This window comes from Neltuma alba, unplaced genomic scaffold (genome assembly GCF_004799145.2).
Source record: "Neltuma alba isolate B1F8T4 unplaced genomic scaffold, ASM479914v2 tig00005518_pilon, whole genome shotgun sequence".
In the NCBI taxonomy this organism is placed as follows: domain Eukaryota; kingdom Viridiplantae; phylum Streptophyta; class Magnoliopsida; order Fabales; family Fabaceae; genus Neltuma; species Neltuma alba.
In genome coordinates this window covers 92,773-110,741 of record NW_021634142.1, presented here as the reverse complement: position 1 = coordinate 110,741, position 17,969 = coordinate 92,773, and the positions used below count along the sequence as shown (strand labels likewise).

Sequence of the window (17,969 nt, the reverse complement as noted above, 5' to 3'; positions counted from 1 at the left end):
CCATATGTAGAGTGCGTTGATCTCGGGAATTGTCGGAAAGTCCGAGCAAAGCCATGTTCCGATGTTCGTAATGCGAGTCCTTCCGAATCACGAAGCTTGCAGGCAGAGCAGATGTTTGCGTGAAGGGTTTAAGGTTGGGTTCGTAGTTCAGGTCAATGTGGCCTACAGTTCTTATGAAGAGAAGTTTCCATTGATGGTAGAAAAATCAAGGTAGAGAGGCAGGACGTGATATGGGACACATGCAGAAGGTGGACTAAGGATGACGGAAAGTCAGATTCCTAGAATGCAGAGGCACATTCTTATGAAATAAAATAAAATAAAAATTCTCTAAATAAAGATAGACAACTTAGTGTATTTCTGAATTAAATTTTAATCATATCTGATATATTTTCATTTCATACTTCATAAATTTTAGTGAGGTTTCTAGATCTTTGTATTGTTTTTCCAAATTCATTTTGAAAAATACTTAAAAATCCAGAAGATTAAACAGCTGGTTGTGTTGAAAAAATTTGCATGGACTATCTTTTCATTCTCCCACACTTTTTCCCACTAATATTTTCATTTTTTTTTTAAATGTCTATGCCTCTACAGAAAGCCTCAACTCTGTTACTCTCTAGCCATATATAGCCCTCACTTGCAAATCTGTCTCATAAGTTATAACGATTGTAATTTTAAAATTTTGTGCCCGAGGAGGTAGTTAAAGATCGGCTTACATATATGTATATACAGATACACTTAAAAAAATGAAGGAGAAGATGATGATGTTTTTAATTTTTGTTTGCCCACATCAATGAAATAGAAAGCAAGATAGGGCGATAATGATGTTTTTAAGCTTGGAAGGCAGAAAATTAGTGCGGTGATAGATCTTATGCTTCTTTTGGTTTTGTATACAATAAATGTTTTTGAAGATAGCTTGTTCTTACTCCTATGGTCTTATTTATAAGTCACTTTCAGCATATTTCACACAGACCAAAGAAAACATTAAACTTCATTAACTCTCAACTAAAATTTAATAACTTTCCAACTTTATCCCTATTTAATATACATTATACCTTGTGTAAACAAAGTCAACATAGTAATAAATGAAGGGTAAAATTGTAAATCTATGCAAATAATTTCTTTCAGTGACCTATAAATAGGACCAAAAAGATCTTTTTTTGCCCCCTATAAATAGGACCAAAGGAGTATTTATTAAAAAAACTATTAATCTGTTTAAAATTTCAAGTAGTATCATTTTTCTATTTTTGTATGTTAATTATGAGTTATGTCTCGCTTCATTAATTGCCTATTACCCACTCACTCGATCTATCTATAAATAATGTGTTTTTTTAATAAAAAAAATTGTATCATGCACATATTTATTGCTTAAATTATTTTAACTATTTTTAAATTTTAATTTTAATATCCTGCTTTTCTTGGACGCCAATGATTTTGTGCGTACCAATGGTCTCAACTTTCTGTCTTTTGTGGCGCTCAGCTCATTTTTAAATTATCCTTTTTGGGGTCTGACTATCTGAAATGAATATCCAATCATAGTACTTTCTATCTAATTTGGTCTGGCCATTTGTAAGGAGAAAACCAAGACATAACTGAGTGTACAATAATTTTAAGAGAAAATGTAAATAAGTCACAAGTAAATAAATTAACGTTTAATAAATCTTTTTTATGATAATAATTATTCTTCCGACTCTAAATATAAACCCTTTATAATATAAATTATACTATACAAAAAATTTTATATTTAAAAAAGAAGGAACACAACAACGTGTTAACGGGGAGGGAGAGAGACCAGGAATGTCTACAGTTCTCCGCTATTCCTTTATGTCCCGTATCACCAGTGGCCACAGACGATATTGACAATGACAAGTTGGAATTCCTCAGAGTGGATAAGGACAAAGGTTGGAGAATAGTTCGTTATTATTAATAAACCCTTTCAATTTGATTTATTATTAATAATCCTTTGAAAGAACTTTGTGAAAAATGCAGAGAATAATTGTAAATTTTTAAGTTTCACTCAGAAATATTGTAGAGGAGCTTATAAAAAAATTTCAATTAAATCATAAATTATTGAAAAAAATTAAAAATAATTTTCTGCAATATTAACTAGTTAAGTTTTAACTTTTATATCTGAGACTTATTTGTAATTTTCGAAGTTTTAATGCTTTGGTTTGATTTCAAGGTCAAAAATAAATGCTTTCGTTTGGTCGGGCGCGCGCCCCCCCGGATGACGCCAACTAAAGATTAAAAAGATAAAATAAGTTAAGTAGCATCTATTTGAAGTACCTTTTATATATTCTAAACTGCTATCTCCCTTCAGACGTATATGAATTAGACAAAAGATTCATCTTGGTCTTATAACACACACACACACACATATATATATATAATAAGATTTTAATTTATTTTATCTCTTAAATTTATATTTTTTGATCTAAGTATCTCTATTAATTACATATGTTAAGAAGACTCTCAATTAATCAAGAGATAGTTTTAATGCGCTGATTTAATAGGGTAGTTCAGGAAAACTAAAACAAATTTTTTATAAATAGAAATAATTAATTTAATTATTTTTTTAATATTCATAAATTAGTTATATCAAGCTATTGGATGTATTAATTTTTAGTGCATTCAACATCATTTTTCTAGTAGCTACCAATATCCCAAATCAATATTTAGTGCACCAAACAACTTAAAATATTCTTTCAACGCTACCCAATGTCTTAAATTTAATGTGCTAGTAACTGCTGGAAAAAAAATACTTTAAAGACAAAAATTCACACAAAATTATTTTAGAATATTGGTGATTGAGTGGTACTAAATAAATTCTCTAGAGTATTAAATAGACTAAAAAAATTAATTTCAGATATTGAATAATACTAAAAACATACATCATACGTTGGTAAAATTAACCCAAGGTAAAGTGCCCTTTTGTTTCGTTCCTTTTCCTTTTTTGAATCTCTTTGAGGCTTCCATCCCTCTATAGCACTGGTCTCCATCTTATAAAATACGGAATTGGATGGCAAGTGGAAACATCATTATATAAATTTAAGTTACCAATAAATTTTTAGTTAAAATGGTAAACAGTTTTACCTAAGTAAAGAGAAAAATACAAATTCAAATGATAACAAACATACTAATTGAGAGAATTTTAACTTTAATGTTCTCATTCCTCTCAAATTCAAAATGACTTGAAGAACGATACACTCTAAAAAAAATGTAACGAGAGGATTGAAAGACCGGAAAAAGGCCTTACACAGTTAAAGTGCCAAACTAAAACCTTATGTAAGTAAGCCGGACATTATGGTTAATGAATGGCTAAATTCATATATAATCCTTGATGTCAAATGATATATCACTTCGCTTCTATGTAAGTCAATTCTAATGCTTTTTTTAATTTTATTTTTATTGAATTCTTATTGAAAAAAATGAAGAGATATATGAAATAATTTATAATTTATCAATATGCAAAATTTAATAAAACTAAAATTAAATTTTTTGTCAAATATGTTGCAACGACTTATAATATTAAAGGAGGTGTTGGGTATTATGAAAAATACTTTTTAAAAATATTTTTCATAAATCGAGATAAACTCCTACACACATTTATTTTAAATACTATAAAAATATTTTTAAAATTATGATTTTGATCCCATCTAAACACTATTTAAAATTCGGAGTGGTACACAGCGAGTGCACGCAGGTTAATGATGTTGGAGGTTTTCAAAAAGGGGCGAAAAGAGTTGGGTCCCTTCTTAGTTCATTATCATTGGACAGAGAGCATATCCATTTCAACAACGCAAGGAGCAATCCAATCTAATGTGCTTTGTGGAGACTATCTTTTGACAACTATTATTATTATTATTATTATTTTTTCCCTAAAAGAGCAAGGAGATGCTGAATGGGCTAACGGCCCACGTTTGATTTAAAAATAGAAAAATGCTTTTGAAATATAGTAGTTTTTTTTTTTTGTCAGATTTTGAAATAGTAGTTTCTTTGAGTAACAACTCGTCCATGGAGCCACGAAGCCTATATAATGAATCTTTCTTTTTGGGACCAAATATAATCTTGGGTCATGAGAGAATTATCAATAGATATTGATGCATTATATTGTTCTCCAATTTCAATTTTCCCAATTTTATTTTTGAGAAAGGCACTAAAGAAGGGGGAATGACAATTATCTCGTCGCTGAGAATTGGGCCAATTGATCAGCATCATCAGCCCACAATGATTGGATCATCTTGGGCGAATATAAAATCTGTACACTGCCAACTATTCTTATTCTTGTCTTCTGTTTTTTTTTTTTTTGGTGAAAGTATTCTTATTCTTTTGATAAAGGGTAAGGAGTTAGGGCGCTTGTTACGGTGAAAATTCAGGAAGGTATAGGAAAATTTGTCATTTTCCATCCACACGCGTTTTTGCGCGCCATACTTTTCGGGAGACAAAATTCGCGCGAAAAGATACTTGGAGGAATCTCTTAAAAAAAAAAAAAACACTTTTATAAGGTATTTCTAACATATTCAATACAAATAAAAGAAAACATTGAATTGCATTACTTTTTCTTTAAATATAACAATTTTTTTTATGTTACTTCTACTTAATATATACACATTGTTTTTTAAAAAATAACTATCTGTCTTAATAAATAAAGAATAAAATAGTACACTCATGTTAAAAATTTAATAACATGACTTATAAAAAGAATTAAAACAAACTTCTCACTACCTTATAAATATGATTTAGTCTGTCTACCTTATGGCAAAAAAAGGGTAATAACACAAAAATTTATGCTAGAAAAATTAATCCTTTATTTATTCAAATTTTTACTGATTTATGATTTAGTCTGTCAACTATTAGTCTATTACTCAATATGATTAAATCCTTCAACTTTTAACTAATTTAAAATTCAGTCTCTAATCTTTTTCCATTTAATAAATTAATCTTTATCATATATAGCTCATTCTCAGTCTTCACTTAATTATCCTATGGTAAAATAGTATTACTGACATGGCTTCCAAACGAGCTCTTCCCATTGATCACACAAACAGTCCCTCGTGTCTCCCTTTCTTCTTCCCTTCAAACCTCCACCTTCATACACTCAGGGAATTTTTCTAATTTAGTGAATCGTTCTTATCAAAGCATATTAAGATGTTGAAAGGATAGGTGCCCGCGCTATGAATGATGCATGAGCCCCAAAAATTAAGTTTTGAAATTCCTTAAATCTGAAAATAATCGGAGAAAAGGGAGGAAAGAAGAGGTCAAATGGAGAAAATTACAACGGGATGGAGTGAAAGGGGGGAAAAGAACTTATGGGCATCGAAAATTGAAGCAAGCAGTGAAGGGGAATGGGTGCCGATGCTATGAGTGTGTGAAGGTGGAGGCCTGAACAAAGAAGAAGAAAGGGACACGGGGGGGACTGTTTGGGAGATCAATGGGGAGAGCTTATTTGGAAGCCACGTCAGCAACATTACTTTGTAGGATAATTAAATGATGACTCATCAGAGTGAGTTACATATGATAAGAATTAATTTATTAAAGGAGAAAAGATCACAATTTGAGTTTTAAATAAATTAAAAGTGGAATGACTGGATCAAAAGTGAGGGATGAAGTCCTAATTAAATTAAAACTTGAAATACCAACAGACTAATTTTTCCTTTATTCTAATAAGATTTTCTGGGGCTAAGGAAAAAGGAGGTGGCATAAACATAAAACGGGATAACAACATTATCATCGCAGGAAAATAATCATTCACCATACTTTAAGTCCCATAAACAAAAGGGACAGTCTGAAATTCCACAAAAGTTTCATCTCCTAAATTACAGCTTTATGAACCTCGAGGTATCGGTTTCTCGTTACAAGTTTCATCCAAATAATTAGAAGCACAACTTAAAGGTTTAAACAAAGAAAGAAAGTATAGTTTTGGGGTTCAAAGCACATGAACTACCCATTCCCAACATACATAGGATCTTTTGGTATAAAATATGACTGGTATCACAACAAGGGAGATATACATATCATGATAGGCTTTCCATTAACAAACGAAATGACGAAAGATCCTTTTCACCCAACCGGGGAAAGGAATCATAGCAAGCCGGGCAACTAAGATCTCCCACAAAGTTGGCTTCCAAAGGATGGTTGTTTCGAGGATTTTGGAAGTGACCTCGTACGGATCCATATTAGCAGCACGCCTCCAGTCTACTATAATATATCCACTTAATGCTTTTTTCGCGCCACTAGCTCCAGTTGAAGTCTCATAGATTGGAAAAAACTGCTCAATGCCAAATCATAGTAAAGTCATACAATCTTAATAAAGATACGAATCTATCTACAATTATATGTGGATCTATTTAATCACAAGAAGAGTAAGCATATGAAGCATGAACCACTTATTAAGAATTAATGTACTTGATTTGCTTTCAAGTCCCTTTTAAATCGCTTAGGACCGAATGGATTCCATTACACTTTTTCTGGAAAGGTACGAAACCGTTTGACCCCATATTTATGAGGGCCAAGCAGTATGAAATTCTTTTGGAATATCGACTAAGTGGGGAATTAATTACTCATAGTTATTAAGATAAAGCAGTTGTTTTAATTTGAGTGGAAAACCAGAACTAGATGTGGCTCTCTATAAGATATAGCAGGGTGTACGTAAAACATACAGAATACCATAAGAAACTACACTTTTGTTTGGTTGAAGTTGGTTTCAACATTACATTTGAAGGTTTAGCCTGTGACGCATACATCTAAGAAATCTCAAAAATGTTGTGCGAGAAACAGAAATTATTAAAAAGTTTTGATCTTTGGTTGTGAAACCATAGTATTGCCACTTACTGAATAGCCCAAAATATTTATGATGTCATTTGCAAAAGCAAGGTAATGCGTATAGGATTTTTTTTCATCATGTCAAATGTGGACGATGTCGTAGGCCTGCATGCGTAATCTTTTCAAATAACTTTGTTGTTTATGCAGAGGAAATGCATCGAAGAATTTTTTTCCTCAGAAAAGTAAGAAGTTGAATCCAAAAGTTGAACTAGATTAACCTAGGATATCTGAGTCCAGTTAAGGAAGGGTTGAAATAAAAGAAAATTACGACATGCGTGGTTGACGGCCATGAAAACACTGAATCGCAAGAAATGCCCAGTGATGTGATGATATATTATACATCACTCTCATTGCGCTACTTACCTGAAAGACAGTTCTCAGCACCCTAATACCCTCCAAGCCATTCCCTTCATCTCTAGCTGCTATGTCATCCATGTGCTTCATCATCAGCTTTAAAACTTTGAACTGGGAGTCCTCATAGCCTCCAACTTTTCTCATGGATAAGGTACTGTCATATTATTAAGCACTTGTCATGCATAAAGAAATCAAACAAGAATTTCAAGAATTCTTTCACTGGTAATAACACTTACCTGAGCCATATGGGCGTACCAGCTTCATTTGAAGTAGTCTGGTTTTGATTTGTAAGAAAACCCAAATGGCAAGAGTCAATATTTAATCCAAGGAATATCCTTTATATAAGAGACAAATCCAATAGCTAGGTTTAATTTGCAACAAAACCAGCTCCATTTGAAGTACTCTAGTTTTAACAGGCATTCCTGTAAGCAGGATTTTTTACACTCACATCATATGTGGAGGGACTTTTTACGTCGCATTTGGCAGGAACTTAATTTCAAGTATTGCAGTACGTATACTCGTCTATGTTGGTCCTAAAAGCGACATATATAAACTTATCTACATTGGTCACAATAAAAGCAACGATGTACATCGATGTTTCTCAAAAACCGGTGTAGATAATCTTATTATCTAAATTGAATTCTCTGAATACCAACGTAAATTTTTAGAATTAATTTTCTGTATCTCTATATGGCCAGAATCTGAAGAATAGGCATTTCAATTCTTCATATACAGCAAATAAAACAGTAGCAACGCAGACTATATCCAGCAGATCAGCACCATTATCGACACTATTTTAAACCTTATTGAACACTAACTGCAACTAGCATTACAATAAACTACACGATGGCAATTTTAAGGCTACAGCTAACATCCTATGATTGAGGTGTATCTAGTATCCCAAAATATTTTTTCAGCTGTGTCTAGCATTCTAAAATATTTTGTAGTATATCCAACAACTTAAAATATATTTTTATATGTGTTCAACACCCTAAAGTATTTTTTGGTGCAACCAACACCCTAAAATATTTTTTAGGTATATCCAATGCCCAAAAATAGTTTTTTGTGTATCCAGCATCAAAAGCAAGAAAAACACTTCAAGGTACTGGATGCACTTAAGCACTACTTCAAGATGCTAGATCACAAAAGATTTTGAGATATTGGATGCACCTAAAAAAAAATATTTTGAAGTGCTGAATGCACTTTAACCCAACAATTCTAACTATTCCAAGAATAACCTAAAGCTATGGAAGGACCCCAAGACTCACTTTGAGACAACAACTTCTGAAGAAGTTGTGCTAAAACATTTCAGATAAAATGAAGGGAAAATACAATTCCCCATGGAAGGCTTTTTAAATACCTGCAGAATTGCATTGGGTTCAAAGGAAACCAACATCCTGTGCCTCTCAGCTATCACCTACTCCATAGAAATAGCAAAAATAGTTAAAGTATTGAGAGTAAAACGATGTCAGAAGACGACAGAGTAACTAAGTGACTAGCTATCAGTAGGCCTAAGATACCTTTAAAATGAAATGAGCAGCACATAACTGATCAGCAACGAAGATTCCATCCGCAAAACCCCACTGCATAAGAGGTTGAAAACATAACGGATAGGATTAATAGGAAATTTTTAATAGTAATTAATAATTAATACTCCCTTCAGTCCGCAATATAAGTCATTTATAGAAGAAGTTTTTGGTCCACAATAAGTCACTAGCAAAATAATTGATGCTTATTTGCCAATTTTATCCTTGTAATTATATTTTTTTCTCTGTCAAAAAATCATTTAATATGAGTAAAGCTAGATATTTTTATTTTCAAATTAAGACAAATTTACTGAATCAGCTATCACATTTTGGTTTTAGTGAATTAGTTGGAAGTGACTTTATGGACGGGAGGGAGCACCTATTTGTAAGTAAATAACCAACAACAAAGAGTAAAGTATGATTAATAAGGAGATAGTTGCATTAAAATATATACCTTGCCCACTTGGAACTTGCACTACAAAAAAAGTTGAAGAATGAGTTAAATTAGCTAGGATTTAGAAAGTAATTAAAAGGTAAAATTATATTATAAATATCACTAAAAAAAATCATATTATAGGAGAAAGGTTATAGTATACGTTATCAGGGATTCTTCCATTAGTTCCGCTAATGCCGATGCCAGCAGATAAGCAGGCACTATAATGTTCTCTCACAATATCATTGACAGCACCAGCATCAGGGTAACATTGTCCCTGTCAAAATGAGAGAGATATGTATAGAATGGGTGAAAAATTCAACTACATGGCCTTCCAGATTACAGGACATTTTTTATTTTTAGTTTTTATCTAAACAATTAAAAATGGTAAGATAATTAAAGACTCTCTTAAGTCATCAATAATTCTAATTGCATACATCAAATTATTGAAATGTCATTGAAGGACCAATGGGAAACGGCACCATTCCCAAGTGGATTAATTGATTTTTGCAAGTAGTAGATTGCATAAAATCAGTTGTCAATTTCACATAGATTGGAAAACTAGTTAACACTTAATTGGAAGGAGTTGTGTCTCCCGGTACTGGTCCTTCAAACTCTTTCCCAAATGGGTTTCCTGATTTTCAAAAGTCATTTATCTAGAATTTGCAGTTTTGATTTTATGAAACTTCAGTGATCCGCTGGCAAGAAAAGAAAGCTCAAATTAATTCCATAAGTGAATTTTAGGCAAGCCACTTGAGAAAGCCAGGCAACTTAAGAATGACGTCGTCTTCTAGTGATCCTCCCATGAAACTTCAATAATTAGAGGTTTGTAATTAAAATTAATGGCTTAACCGGATCCTCATTTGTCATTATTTTCCAAAGAAAAATTCACCTGAGATGCAGGAGATTGACCATCAAGTGGCACCAAGGCGTATTCTTGCTGAATAACAATCCTATTGCCACATGAAACCAAAACATAGGTTTGTAAAGAAAGGAAAATAAGTTCTTAGCCAAACATCCTTGTTGAATATATGAGACATTAAGCAACGAATGATATATACCAAGGGTATTGAGTAGCAACATCATGATGACAATATATTATTGCAGCATCATATCTCTTGTTTGTGTGGAAGGGTTCTCCATTAGGAGAGTATGCATCACAAATGACCTAAAGATCAAGTCATCAATCATCATCATAAATGTTGGGAAAAATGCATAATGACCTTTAGAAAAGCTTGATAAAAACAATACAAACTCACCAAGATATCAAACCCTTTAAATGGACCATTGAAGACTGCCCTCGGGCTGTTGCATTCAATGTTTTAAAAGCCGGACCGGAAGTCGAACCGGAAAGATCAACGGGTCATGGTTCAATCGGTCGGATCGGTCGGACCGTTCGATCAGACCGGTGACGCAATAATTAATTTAAAAAAATATTATATACATATAATTAGTATATATGAAAAATATCAAATTATTAAATAATTTAGAAATGCATTTAAATAATCTAAAATTATAATAAAATCATTGAAAATGACTAAAACCTTATATATTTAATTTATGTATGTTTAAAATATTTAATGATATTAGAAATTATCAATTCATTCAAATCAAAATATTTTTTTAAAAGATAGATCAAATATCGAAACAAAAAGACTAGCGACTCATGATTTTAACACCACAATATATGAAATTTTCAATGAAATAATACTATATGGTTATAACTAGTCTAAAAATATATTAGGATATTTAAGGGGATCAATTTTTTATTTTTCTTCTTCTATTTTTTAAAATTTTTTAGTATTTTTCAGTCAGGCTAAAAAACCGTCCGATTTTCTGAAAACCGTTCCGGTTCCCGGTCCAACTCCGGTTTCCGGCTTAATAACGGCTCAACTCCGGTCCAATCCGGCTCAACTATGTGAACGGTTTTTTGGTCCAAACCGAGCCGTTAACGAGTCCGGGTGACGGTTCAACCGGTCCGACCGTCCGGTCCGGTCCGGTTCTTTAATCATTGGTTGCATTTGTCACACATCTATTAATTAATAGGACTATAAATTGAGGTAGAGTCACTTATCAATAAGGGAAAAAACGCTTACTGCAGGGTGAGGCCACTGGGATGATCCCACCTGGGCAGATTGGAAGGGCCACTAACAGGGCCTGCAGGGAGGGTCTTTATAACACCAACAACATTTTATGCCTACATCAGTAAACCAAAACAAAACGCAATTCTTTTCTGGTGGATTAAGAAAAGAAGAAGAAGAAAGAAAGCAGCGGTTTACCCTTGCTTCGCTCTGCAGGCCCCCACTGAATCCTCGTTCGCCGATCCTATAATAATGGAAGGTAAAAAGAGGGGTTCAGAGATAATGAATGAATTATCTATGGAAGGTACCTGAAAAGTACGGCAGCAATAAATCAGTGTCATTTTAGTACACAGAATCGCATCGATTAAGGTTGCCGGGAATTAAAAGCCAACGACAATAACATAAGGCAACTATAACTTGATAATTCCAAAAGAAAGCAAGAGAGATGACAGAAATGAGGGGATTCCAACCGTTGAGAATAAAAAAGAAGCCGAAAAGATGGGGAAAACAGGGACAACTGAAGGAAGAAGATTATGGTCGATTTAAGGTCTGCCGTCGTTATATGGGTCTCCGTCGACGCAGTCGTTGCCGTCAAAGCCCATTGGGTTGGAGCAGACCCCAAGCTTAGCAAGGCGGAGAACTCCTTCTCCTCTCTCGCGCGTGACAATGGCGGCTGATGCAGCCCCTCACTCAATTGAAGCACAGAGATAAGTGTGCATCCATTTCACATCTTGGTGGTCTCAAACACCTACCCTTGAGATCGTCGATCATGTAGACGCCAAAATCAGTAAATATAGACTCACCTGAGACGGCAAGACAACTACGTCGGGAGAGACAGATACAACGGCAAGAGTGCTCCGTCCATGTTGACGGAGGGCGCCGCCGCAGCAGCAGAGTGAGAGGGAGAGACAAGTGAAACAATGAGTTGGAGAAGTTAATGAATACGAGAAGCGGGAGAAGATGATGGGGCCGTGTTGTTCAATTTAGTATCTTTCTGCACGCAAATTCATGCCTATAAAGAAGAGAGAGGCACCGTGAGAATAGAAGAAAAGAGAATTACCATATGTAGACTGCGTTGATTCCCGTGGAAGTGTCGGAAAATCTGGACAAAGCCATGTTCCGATGCTCGTAATGCGAGTCCTTCCGAATCACGAAGCTTTCAGGCAGAGCAGATGTTTGCGTGAAGGGTTTAAGGTTGTGTTCGTAGCGTAAGTCAGTGTGGCCTACAATTCTTATAAAGAAAAGTTTCAATTAATGGTAGAAAAATCTAGATCGAGATGACGTGATATGCGACACATGCAGATGGTGGACTAAGAATGACGGAAAGTCAAATCCTGGGATGCAGAGGTGCATTCTTATGAAGATATTAAGTATTATCGGTACGAATCATTAAAAATAAAAAGTAAAAATTAAAATCAAAATTAAAAAAATAGTATTTAATATGAGAGAGTGTTTATTTATATAGGATTAAAAAATCTTCGTACTGTTTTTTCAAATTCATTTTGAAAAATACTTAAAAATCCATAAGATTTAAGAAATGTTTGTGTTGAAAAAAATTTACATGGACTATCTTTTTATTCTCCACACTTTTTTCCCCACTAGTATTTTCATTTTTTTAAAAATTTCTTTGCCTCCACAGAAAGGCTCAACTCTATTACTCTCTAGCCATATATAGCCCCTCACTTGCAAATCTGTCTCATTAGTTAGAACGATTGTAATTTTTAAAATTTTTCGCCTAAAATAGTTTATGTCGGGTTACATATATGTATAAATAGATACACCGAAAAAAAAAACAAGAAGAAGATAATGATTTTTTTTAATTTTTGTTTGCCCCCATGAATGAAAATAGAAAGCAAGGGAGATAATGGTGTTTTTGACTTTTTATTGGATGAGTGGTAGGTAGCTTGGAAAGCGCAATATTAGTGCGGCAATAGACATTATACTTCCTCTGATTTTATATACAACAAATGTTTTTAAAGATAGCTTGGTCTTATTTATTAAAAAAAACTAATAATCTGTTTAAAATTTTACTCCTCTGGTTATATTTATAAATCACTTCCAACATGTTTCACACAGACAAAAAAAAAACTTAAACTTAATTAATTCTCATTTAAAATTCAACAATTTTCTAATTTTGTTCCTATTTAATATATATTATATATCATATAAAAAAATCAACATAATAATAAATGAAGGATAAAATTGTATATCTATATAAAAAAATCTTTCAATATCCTATAAATAGGACTAAAAAATATTTTTTTCTCTCTGCTCTATAAATAAGACTAGAGAAGAAATCAATATCATTTTTTATTTTTGTCTATATTAATTGTGAGTTATGTCTCACTTCATTGATTGCCTATTACCCTCTCACTCCGTCACTCGTCTATCTACAAATAATGTGTTTTTCAAAAAAAAAATTGTTTTAGGGGAAATCACAAATAAAGACCCTCGAATTAGCAAAATCACTCTATGGTCACCTGAATATGCCAAATTACCATGAGGGACTCGGTTTCAAATTATAATTATGAAATCATGGTCAAATTACCAAAATACCCTCTTTAATTTTTTTTTTTTTTTAAAAGAAAGCCACTGCCTCACCGGGCTCTGGTGGCCGCTTCTGGCCACTGTCGACGCCGGACGTCGGGGTCCGGTCACCGGAGCTCCGGCACCGGCGGCCGCTTCCGGCGGCCTTCCTTTGTTTTTTTTTTTTGCAACTTTTTTTTTTAAATAGTGGGGAAAGTGAGGTTGGGGGAATTTGATCCCCCAACCTAATGCTTCCCAAAATAAGGAATGACCATTGAGCCAACAAATTTTTGTTAACATTATGATACAAAAAAAAAAATAAGTTAACTCATTTACTCTTGTTCTAGGTGATAACAACAATACATTTGGAAATAACAAGTTCTGATTGTAAAATAACACGTCTGGAATAAAAATTTAACAATATGTTTTTTTTATAACAATAAATTTTGTTGCAGGTAATAACAATAATATATTTAAACATAACAAGTTCTGATTATAAAATAACAAGTTTGGGATTAAAATTTAACAACACGTTTTTTTTTATAACAATACACTTTGTTTCAAGTGATAACAACAATACATTTAAAAATAACAAGTTCTGATTATAAGATAATAAGTCTGGGATTAAAATTTAACAACATGTTTTTTTATAACAAACACTTTGTTTCAGGTGAAAACAACATACATTTGGAAATAACAAGTTCTGATTATAAATATATAAGTCTGGAATTAAATTCAACAGCACCTTTTTTTTTTATAACAATTAATTATTTTATACTTTTGGAAAATAAATTATTTATAACTTATAAAAAGTACTTGTAATCTATTTAATTTGCTAAAAAAATAATTTTTATCTCTAATTTATAATCAGAACTTGAAGTATAATTTTTTATAGATTAAAAATACTTTTTTATTGTTCAAATTTATAAATAAAATTTAGGGAAAATGGCAACACACTTTTTTAATTTTTTTAAAAAAATTTTAATCTATATATCTATACAACTTATTATAAATCAAACTAATTCTTATAAATTATAAATAGTACAATTTATTGTGGATTAAAAATACTTTTTGACTGCTTAATTTATAAATGAAATTTATCTCTAATTTATAATTAAAAATACTATTTTATTCTTTAAATATAAAAACTATTTTTAATATTTAAAGAATGAAATAATATAAAATTTATACTATGATTAATAGATTAAAAATGCCTTATTATAAATACTTTATAATTTATAAGAAGTAGTTTGATTTATAATGAGTTGTATAGATATACAGATTAAAAATTATTTTTTAGAGAAATAAATATATTAAAAATATTTTTTATAAGTTATAATAATTTATTTTTTAAAAGTATAAAATAATTAATTGTTATAAAAAAACGTGTTGTTAAATTTTAATCCTAGACTTATTATCTTATAATCAGAACTTGTTATTTTTAAATGTATTGTTGTTATCACTTGAAACAAAGTGTATTGTTATAAAAAAAAACGTGTTGTTAAATTTTAATCCCAAACTTGTTATTTTATAATCAGAACTTGTTATTTTTAAATGTATTGTTGTTATTACCTGCAACAAATTTATTATTATAAAAAAAACATATTGTTAAATTTTTATTCCAGACGTGTTATTTTACAATCAGAACTTGTTATTTCCAAATGTATTGTTGTTATCACCTGGAACAAGAGTAAATGAGTTAACTTATATTTTTTTTTGCATCATAATGTTAACAAAAATTTGTTGGCTCAATGGTCATTCCTTATTTTGGGAAGCATTAGGTTGGGGGATCAAATCCCCCAACCTCACTTCTCCCACTATTTAAAAAAAAAGTTGAAAAAAAAAAACAAAGGAAGGCCGCCGGAAGCGGCCCCGGCGCCGGAGCTCTGGCGGTCGGCCGCCGGAGCTCCGGCGCCGGTGGCCGGATTCCGGTGAGGCAGTGGCTTTCTTTTTTAAAAAAAAAATTAAAGAGGGGTATTTTGGTAATTTGACCATGATTTCATAATTACAATTTGAGACCGGGTCCCTCATGGTAATTTGGCATATTCAGGTGACTATAGAGTGATTTTGCTAATTCGAGGGTCTTTATTTGTGATTTCTCTATTGTTTTAACTATTTTTAAATTTTAATTTTAATATCCTGCTTTTCTTGGACGCCAATGATGGCACTCAACTCATTTTTTTAATTATTCTTTTTGAGATCTGACCATCTGAGATGAATTTCCAATCATAGTACTTCCTATCCAATTTGGTCTGGCCATTTGTAAAGACACAACTGAGCGTACAATAATTTTAAGGAGAAAATGCAAATAAGTCACAAGTAAATATTTTTTTATGATAATAATTACAGCAAGAGGTTAACGAGAAGAGAGAGACCAGAAATGTCTGCACTATTCCTCTATGTTCCACGTCACCAGTGGCGGCAGACGATACTGACAAGGTGGGGTTCCTTAGAGTGGATAGGGACAAAGGTTGGAGAATAGTTCGTTATTATTAATAAACCCTTTAAATTTGACTTCTTATTAATAATCCTTTGAAATAACCAGAACCAAGAATATAGGTTAGATCCATGGATCCGTCAACCCGTAAAAATGACAGGTTATGATTGGTCTTTGCAACTTGTCAAAACTTAAAAAATATGAGCCCGCACTGTCACAGCCTGAGCCCGCTGCGAGTTGTGAACCCGTCTAAATTTTTTATATATATATATTAAAATATCCGGAGGAGGTGGGTTGGAATTCTGAAAAGGCAAGGAAGCTGAAATCCTACTGGCTACTACTGTCAAAATTAATGTTGAGTCAGCTTCAAATGTTATCACCATTAGAGATAATTAGATCAAGATGGTTATTCATTGTTACATGTTAATTTTATTGAAAAAATTTATGTTTGAACTTGTGTTTTTATCAAGTTTGGAGTTTGGACTTTGAACAATCATATATTTTGTGTTTTAATGTGTTGTAATTTTATTTGAATGCTTGGAATAATTTAAATCATTTCTGATTTTTTTTAATTTTTGATTATTTATAAGGAAAAAATTTTTTAAAAAAATCTGGTAGATTAGTGGATTAAGATTCGCAGAATACCAGTCCGCTAGAAAACGAGTCTTTTGAGCTCAACTTGTATGACCGCAGAGGGTTGGCCTGTTTTACTAGCCCTAGAAAGAATTTTGTGAAAAATACATAGAATAAATTGTAAATTTTTAAGTTTCACTCATAAATATTGTAGAAGAACTTATAAAAATTTCTCAATTAAATCATAAATTATGGAATTTTTTTAATTTTTATTTCTGAGACTTATTTGTAGTTTTCTAAGTTTTAATGCTTTGGTTTGATTTCAAGGTTAAAAAAAAATGCATTGGTTTGGTCAGGTGCCGCGGAGAGGAAAGATGACACCAACTATATGGCAATGGGGCAGCAAAAGATTTCAGGGTTAACAGGGAATGAGCCTGTTACACTGGAATCAGAATTTTTTTTTGGTATAGCTCATAGAATCCCCAAATTATATTGGGTTTGAAATTAATTTTTGTCAATTGGTATTTGAACTTGTATTCTCCTTCTTATGGGATGAGACTGCTTACCATCTCAATCAATAATTTATTGGTTACACTAGAATTTAGAATTGAAAAAATAAAATGAGTTAAGTAGCATCTATTATTTTGAAGTATTTTTTATATATTCTAAACTGTTAGCTCCCTTGAGGTGTATACGAATTAGATAAAGGATTCATCTTGGTCTTATATACATAAGACTTCAATTCATTTTCTCTCTCAAATTTATATTTTTTTTGTCTAAGCATATCTATTGATTGCACATATTAAGGAGACTCTCAATTAATTAAGGGATAGTTTTAAGGCGCTGATTTAATAGGGTAGCTTAGGAAAACCAAAACAAATTTTTTATAAATATAAATAATTAACTTAATTAATTTTTTTAATATTCATAAATTAGTTATATCAAGATCTTACATTAAAGATTGGATGTAGTAATTTTTAGTGCATTCAACATCATTTTTCTAATAGCTACCAATATCCCAAATCAACATTTAGCGCACCAAGCAACTTAAAAGTATTTTTTTAACAACACTCAATGTCTTAAATTTAATGTGCTAGTTGCTATTGGGAAAAAACCTTTAAAGACAAAAAATTCACACAAAATTATTTTAGAATATGGGTGATTGAGTGGTACTAAATAAATTCTCTAGAGTATTGAATAGACTGAAAAAATTAATTTCA

General features: G+C 31.9%; 2 long non-coding RNA genes across 2 annotated transcripts; both read right to left on the bottom strand.

Annotated features, from left to right (window-relative positions):
• Nucleotides 1–7,255: 7,255 nt before the first annotated feature.
• On the bottom strand, nt 7,256–8,587 carry LOC114747946 (uncharacterized). Its single transcript, XR_003740425.1, has 3 exons — nt 8,534–8,587; nt 7,410–7,447; nt 7,256–7,327 (listed from the first exon to the last, which is right to left on the bottom strand). It is a non-coding gene; the product is annotated as an uncharacterized LOC114747946 (long non-coding RNA).
• Nucleotides 8,588–9,307: 720 nt separating this feature from the next.
• Nucleotides 9,308–10,431, bottom strand: LOC114747945 (uncharacterized). The gene is made up of 4 exons (XR_003740424.1): nt 10,392–10,431; nt 10,194–10,300; nt 10,025–10,085; nt 9,308–9,409 (listed from the first exon to the last, which is right to left on the bottom strand). It is a non-coding gene; the product is annotated as an uncharacterized LOC114747945 (long non-coding RNA).
• Nucleotides 10,432–17,969: the final 7,538 nt, after the last annotated feature.